Source organism: Capricornis sumatraensis, chromosome 19 (assembly GCF_032405125.1).
Source record: "Capricornis sumatraensis isolate serow.1 chromosome 19, serow.2, whole genome shotgun sequence".
NCBI classification, from domain to species: Eukaryota; Metazoa; Chordata; class Mammalia; order Artiodactyla; family Bovidae; genus Capricornis; species Capricornis sumatraensis.
In genome coordinates this window covers 66,039,406-66,047,374 of record NC_091087.1, presented here as the reverse complement: position 1 = coordinate 66,047,374, position 7,969 = coordinate 66,039,406, and positions in this window count along the sequence as shown.

Below are 7,969 nucleotides of genomic sequence, written 5' to 3'. Positions count from 1 at the left end.
CTTGGTAACACTAAAAGGAGGGGCTGATGTCACAGGCTCTTTGTAGCTGAGAAATTGAGTGACTATCCCCATTATGACTTTGGCCACCACCCCTGGGCCTCAGTGTATGTGTGTACAGCTTTCTACATGTTGGAGGAGACCCATCCTTGGCTCAGACACCTCCACCAACCTTCTACATGTTGGAGGAGACCCATCCTTGGCCCAGACACCTCCACGAACCACAGGCTCCCTCTACTCTGGGTTCAAACCCCCTGGAGCCTGAGAGCTGAGTCTCCAAGGGTGGGAGTGCTCCCTCTTCCATCCTCATGAGTGGGAGAAAATCAGACAGACCCCACTGGACCTGGAAGTGTTACCACTGGGAGGACACCCTCCACCACTGCTGCAGGACTAATTCTCCACTACAGACTGGCTGTGTAACCGCTGTTGTGCCTCCTAAGAATTCAGACTGACTGCATGTATCTCTGAAGGTCACAGCTTCTGTTCTCAGCCTCCTTGGGAAGGTCTCCAAATCTAACCTTCTTCCAAAAGGATATCAAGCTGTTTATGGAACTAAATAATATGAAAGAACATAACTGAAGATTTTAAACTCAAAGCCATTTTAAAAGTATGAAAAACTGCAGAAATAGAAGTTGTCTATCATTTATATTGCCCATATGTGTACACTGAATTCAGATATAAGTTCTTGGCTTTTAAAGTAAAAGGAAATATATCAGCTACATAGCATTTAGTAGCTAGAGAGATCATGGAAATGCTTATTTTGTTTCTTCCTGGAACACAGCTCCAGTTGGTCTTTATATTACTACAATTCTTCCTTCTCTGATTTGAAAAAGCACAGAAGCATCATTCAGATGACAGATGCCTGCAATCAAAAAGAAAGGTCAAGAAGATGCCATGATGTCCGCCCTGGCTGAGCTACATAAGACAATCTGAACAATTGGGCTTTGAAGTTGGAGCTCAGCTTTCAGGTGAGACAGATAGGAAACTAATTGGGGTTTGAGATTTTTCCCCGTCTGCCAAGACACTGCTGCTCGCTGAGAGAGCTTCCCCTTAGGATAAAAGTCCTATGACTGGATAAGTAGGACATACAGTGCTGTCATTAATTTTTTGATTTGGCAAACTAGACAGACCTACTCTATCAATGAGGGCTTTTCAATCTCCCCTCTCCCTCTGTGCACGCTGCCTTTATTATTAATTTAGTTACCTGAGCCACACATGATCACTGTGTGTACTTCATAAGACCCATAGAAGCAATATGAAAAATAAAATTTAGTCACCTGTCATCCAGAATGAGTCTTATTAGCCTTTGTTATATTCTGATAACATTCCCTGATTGCTTAGTTGGTAAAGAATCCGCCTGCAATGCAGGAGACTCCAGTTAGATTCCTGGGTTGGGAAGATCTGCTGGAGAAGGGATAGGCTCCACACTCCAGTATTCTTGGGCTTCCCTTATGGCTTAGCTGGTAAAGAATCTGCCTGCAATGTGGGGGACCTGGGTTCAATCCCTGGGTTGGGAAGATCCCCTGGAGAAGGGAAAGGCTATACACTCCAGCATTCTGGCCTGGAGAATTCCATGGGCTATATAGTCCATGGGGTCACAAAGAGTTGGACACAACTGAGCAACTTTCACTTTCACTTCCATATTCTTATAATACATGCATTGCTAAAATGAACATAAACACACCAAAGTGAGATCTTACCATGCATCCCATAAAATAGATTAAAATATTCTATTTTAAAATGTGCATACATAAATTTTTAGTTTAAAATTCTCTTTTAACAGGCTTTTAAGTTGCTTTTTAAGTTTAAAAACAGCAAGATGCACATCTTTTGGCTATATCTATGGAATTAGAATTGTTCACGCAGAGGAGATATAGACGATGGGATACGAAAGTTTTTCTTCAGATTTTCTTTCCCAGAAGTTGCATCTGGGTAGCCAGGGTTGATTTGCATTGTGACCGTTTGTAAATCGAATTCTTATACACACATGAATCTATTGCTTCTTTTGGCTGAAGTGAACTGTCTATATTTTTGTATCTGGTACTTCAAGTGGTAATACTGTAGTTTCATTGTATGGAATAAATTCCCCATGCTATTCTTATTTTTTAAATGTTTTTAGGACTTTTTCAATAAAATGAGTCATTGAGATGAGTTTTGGAATCCTTTTGTTAGAGTCCAAGAAAAATTCTGCTGAGATATTGATAGGAATTATACAGTATGTATAAATTCACTTCAAGAACATGTACATGTTATAAAATGTAGAGTCTTCTGGTCAAAGAACAAGGTGAATCTCTTCTCTTATTCTCATCTGTCTGTGGCCCTAACCAACTCTCCCTTTTTCTTTTTTTCCTAAAGCTCCTTCACCTCTCTTGCTAATATCATTCACAAGAGTATTACATGTCTTGCTGTTCTTGTAGATAAGCTCTTTCCTTCCATTTGCTGGCTGCCTTTTGTACTTTATATATGAGAACTACTGACTCAACTGGCCAGTTTAATGAATATTTGGATGTATTAATCATGTCTAATTATTTTTGTGTGTTTTTTTTCTCTTGGCTTTCCCAACTCTGTAACACAGGTCATTTGCTCAGAATGATTATTTTGTTTCCTCAAAGAGATTTATGCTACTCAGGACAGATGTAGAAGAGAGAATTTTGAAATTTGGATCTGCAAATAGGATGGGGCAACAGTTAGCACTTACCCTCAGCCAAAAGAGACCTTGGGTGGAAAGGCCTCTAAATTTGGATCTTTACTCTTCCAAGTCTTTGGCTGTAGAGACCTTGATCCATCTGCTTCTATAGACAAGTGTGATTTGGGGGCACAAAACAGTCCTGGTTAGAAGTTTCTTTTTATTTTCTATCACAGGAATTCTAGTAACCTCTAAGCCCCCATACTCAACCTAAGAGAACTGCCTTCTCTTCTAGATGGAGGAAGCTCGTCTGTGCTCCACTTTGCTGCCCAGCCTCTCCTGTGCCTAGGCTGTGTCTTGGACCAGCTAATGACATTTCCACCCACGTGCTCCATCGATGCAAAGTTTGTTGTTGTTGTTTTTTTTAAAGTGGTCTGCAAGGTCCCTGACCAAGCAAGCAGAGGTGAAAGAACAGGAGGCTTTCACAGATTCTGTCCTGGCTGTTGCACTGCCCCAAACCAACAGTGAGATCTCAACCCACAGAAAGTGTCTTGGGGACAATAATGCCTGTGGGTAGACATTGATGACTGGCATACTAATGTTCTCACTGTGTGTCTGCCTGCTGTTTTCCAACACTGCAGAAAGGGTTTTGTACTCATTTTGCTTTTCATTTTATGTTTCTTTTACTCTCAACCAGAGGTGCTCAGGAGAATCCTTTACAAAGAGAATTATTATTTCCATCAGGCCAGAGTGGAAAAAGGAAATGCAAAATCTCCTGTGGATTGTGCAAATTGTATAAAGAGCAAAAAATCTAATAGCTTTTTCCTCCAGTTCTAAGAATTTGGCAAATAGTTAAAAATAACTCGGAAAACCATTAAAATTTCTAGGAGGTATATTGCTTCCATTTTTCCCTTTCTGCGTTATAAATGGCATCCCAAACAATGGCTTCTGGTGTTTTTGTTAATTCCAGTGCTTTATTGTTCTTTCATTCAATTTCCATAGAAGTCTTTGCACAACTTTATTCCCTGAGTCCTCTTTCTACCTTGTTGAAACTGATGGTCACACATTTTCCATAAGCCTCTAAGACAACCTTCTACCTGCCCTTCCCAACTTCCCTCACAAACTTTTTATTCTAATCTAAACTTCTATCAGAGCTTATACGTTAGCTACAAAGAACAAGAAATGGCATAAAGTGGTAGCAGAAAACAACTATATATAGGCTAAAATCCCAGATCCACTCTTTACTAGGTGACTTTGGAAAGTTACTTAATACTTAAAGTTTCTGAACCACAGTTTTCCTGTGTATTAAATGAGGATAATAATGTGTCCATGTTATTAACAATCTTAAAAAATGAGTTCCTTTGAGTGCTAGGCCTGTGTCAAGAAATTTGCCACAGTTTGCATGCATTCTCATTTATCCCCACAGAAATTTCTGACATGGTTGCAATGATCATCTCCCTTTTGTGAAATGAAAGTGTTGATGAAATCTTAACACCCAGTACCTCAGAATAGGACTGTTCTCATGGATAGGGCCTTCAGTTCAGTTCAGTTCAGTCTCTCAGTTGTGTCCAACTCTTTGTGACCCCATGGACTGCAGCTCTCCAGCCTTCCCTATCCATCACCAAATCCCGGAGCCTACTCAAACTCATGTCTGTCATGTCGGTCATGCCATCCAACCATCTCATCCTCTATCGTCCCTTCTCCTTCCTCTTTCAATCTTTCCCAGCATCAGGGTCTTTTCAAACAAGTCAGTTCTTCACGTCAGGTAGCCAAAGTATTGGAGTTTCAGCTTCAGCATCAATCTTTCCAATGAATACTTGGGACTGATTTCCTTTAGGATGGACTGGCTGGATCTCCTTGCTGTCCGAGGGACTCTCAAGAATCTTCTACAACACCATAGTTCAAAAGCATCAATTCTTCAGTGCTCAGCTTTCTTTATAATCCAACTCTCACATCCATACATAACTACTGGAAAAACCATAGCCTTGACTAGACGGACCTTTGTTGTCAAAGTAACATCTCTGCTTTTTAATATGCTGTCTAGGTTGGTCATAACTTTATTTCCAAGGAGCAAGTGTCTTTTCATTTCATGGCTGCAGTCACCATCTGCAGTGATTTTGGAGCCCCCCAAAACAAAGTCTCTCACTGTTTCCATTGTTTTCCCATCTATCTGCCATGAAGTGATAGAACAGGATGCCATGATCTTAGTTTTCTGAATGTTGAGTTGTAAGCCAACTTTCTCACTTTCCTCTTTCACTTTCATCAAGAGGCTCTTTGATTCTTTTTCACTTTCTGCCATTAAAAGTGGTGTCATCTGCATATCTGAGGTTATTGATACTTCTTCCAGCAATCTTGATTCTAGCTTGTGCTTCATCCAGCCTGGTGTTTCTCATGATGTACTCTGCATAGAAGTTAAATAAGCAGGGTGACAATAGACAGCCTTGACATACTCCTTTTCCTATTTGGAACCAGTTTGTTGTTCCATGTCCAATTCTAAGTGTTGCTTCTTGACCTGCATATAGGTTTCTCAAGAGGCAGGTGAGGTGGTCTGGTATTCCCATCTCTTTCAGAATTTTCCACAGTTTATTGTGATCCCCACAGTCAAAGGCTTTGGCATAGTCAATAAAGCAGAAATAGATGTTTTTCTGGAACTCTCTTGCTTTTTCCATGATCCAGCAGATGTTACCAATTTGATCTCTGGTTCCTCTGCCTTTTCTAAATCTGGCTTGAACATCTGGAAGTTCACAGATCATGTACTGTTGAAGCCTTGCTTGAAGAATTTTGAGCATTAGTTTACTAGTGTGTGAGATGACTGCAATTGTGCAGTAGTTTGAGCATTCTTTGGCATTGCCTTTCTTCTGGATTGGAATGAAATGTGACCTTTTCCAGTCCTATGGCCACTGCTGAGCTTTCCAGATTTGCTGGCATATTGAGTGCAGCACTTTCATAGCATCATCTTTTAGGATTTGAAATAGTTCAACTGGAATTCCATCACCTCCACTAGCTTTGTTCATAGTAGTGATGCTTCCTAAGGCCCACTTGACTTCATTGCAGGATGTCTGGCTCTAGGTGAGTGATCACACCATTGTGATTATCTGGGTTGTGAAGCTCTTTTTTGCATAGTTCTGTGTATTCTTGCCGCCTCTTCTTAACATCGTCTGCTCCTGTTAGATCCATACAATTTCTGTCCTTTATCGAGCCCATCTTTGCATGAAATGTTCCCTTGGTATCTCTAATTTTCTTGAAGAGATCTCTAGTCTTTCCCATTCTGTTGTTTTCTCTATTTCTTTGCATTGATTGCTGAGGAAGGCTTTCTTATTTCTTCTTGTATTCTTTGGAACTCTACATTCAAATGGGTATATCTCTTTTTTTTTCCTTTGCCTTTAGCTTCTCTTCTTTTCATAGCTATTTGTAAGGCCTCCTCAGACAATTAGTTTGCCTTTTTGCATTTCTTTTTCTTGGGGATGGTCTTGATCACTCCCTCTTAATTAATGCCATGAACCTCCATCCATAGTTCTTCAGGCAGTCTGTCTATCAGATCTAATCCCTTGAATCTATTTGGATCTAATCCCTTGAATGTATTTAGGGCCTTGGAAGAGGTATTTAAGTTAAAATAAGGCCCTTAAGGTGGACCTTAATCCAATGTGACTGGTGTCCTTATAGGAAGAGGAAATTTGAACACATGGAGAGACACCAGAGATACATGTGCTCAGAGGAAAGGCCAGGTGAAAACGCGAGGAGAAAGCAGCCATCTGCAAGCCCAGGACACAGGCCTCAGAGAAAACTAACCTGCCGGCACCTCGATCTTGGACTCCCAGCCTCCAGAACCATGAAAAATAAGTCTCCATGTTTAAACCCCCCATTCTGTGATATTTTCTTATGGCAGCCCTAGCAAAGCAGAACGTATGGACAAGCTCAACTGTTTAAACCAAACCTAAAGCAAAAACCTGCCAACCAACCAAAACAACATCCCTTTCCAAGGACTCATGACTGTCCCTCCGTCTGCTGAGAACCCACCAGCAGTGTCTATTTGCTTTCAGAATATAATCTAAGATGACATTTGATGGGACCTAAAACCCAGCTGGTCTGTCTTTCTTGAGACAAGATTCACAGACAACAGGAAAAAGCAGACTTTCTGTGTGCTGGACAGTCAGAGAAGGTCAGCAGGACTGAGGCTGTTTCTGGAACACTGGTGAACATGGCTGGTAGATTCACTGGTCAGTTACTTGAATCAACATACTAATAGATAATGAAGTCACTGCCTCTTTTTCTCTGGGCATTTCCCATCCTTCTTTCCACAGTGTAATTGGCTGGGCCCTTATCAGACCCAGGGGTAAAGGAAAGTTGCTCATTGACTCCAGACTCTCAGATAAAATTAGTTACTTACAATTTATAAAGAGTTTGATACTGCATATAAATTACGGTATTTTCCTTTTGTTTGAATATTATGCTTTATTCCCAGATACTGGGTTTTATATTAAGTTAGTGTCAGGAAAGTATAAGAGACAATGTCCTGGAATCTTATTTTGACTCACAGAATTTGGGAAAAGAGGTCCTGAAATAATGTTGCTAATATGTGTACTCCAAAGTAGCTTTTGTCCTACTGATCTAAGGCTGAAACTGGGTTTTCCAGAAGGCTATTCACCTCTCACCAGTTCCTTCTGCTTTTTCAGATCCTAGGTCCCTTGGACAGCATGACCGGGTCTCTGAGCTGGACTGAAGGCTCTTCTAGGCTCTGACAGAACCATTCCTAGGATCCTGCCCAAATCTTGATGTGTGAAGCTGACACGGCTCTGCAAGCATTCCCTGTCCACATCAGATTGGTTCTTAGTTCAGTGTCTTTCAACCACCCTAAAGGCACCAGCCATGTGATTTATTCTCCATGGCCTTGATTCCTGAGTCAGCACCTTGACCTGCAAAACTTCTGTCATCTGCTCCATTTTGCTTTGAGCAAAAGGAGACAATTGTGTCCTGGTCTTTTATCTCAACTTCACCAACAAATCACTGCTCCCTCAGTGAGGGAATAATGCAGTTCAAAAGTGTCTGGCACATAGTGCTACATAAGTGTTAAGATTGTTGGCTTTTTTTTAAATTGGAGTATAGTTGATTTACAGTGTTATGTTAGTTTTAGGTGTACAGCAAAGTGATTCAGTTACATATAATACATGCGTGTGTTCAGTCACTCATGTATCCAACTCTTTGTGACCCTATGGACTGTAACCTGCCAGGCTCTTCTGTCCATGGGATTTCCCAGGGAAGAATACTGGAGTGGGTTGCCATTTCCTCCTCCAGGGGATTTTCCTGACCCAGAGATTGAACCCACACCTCCTGCATCTCCTGCATTAG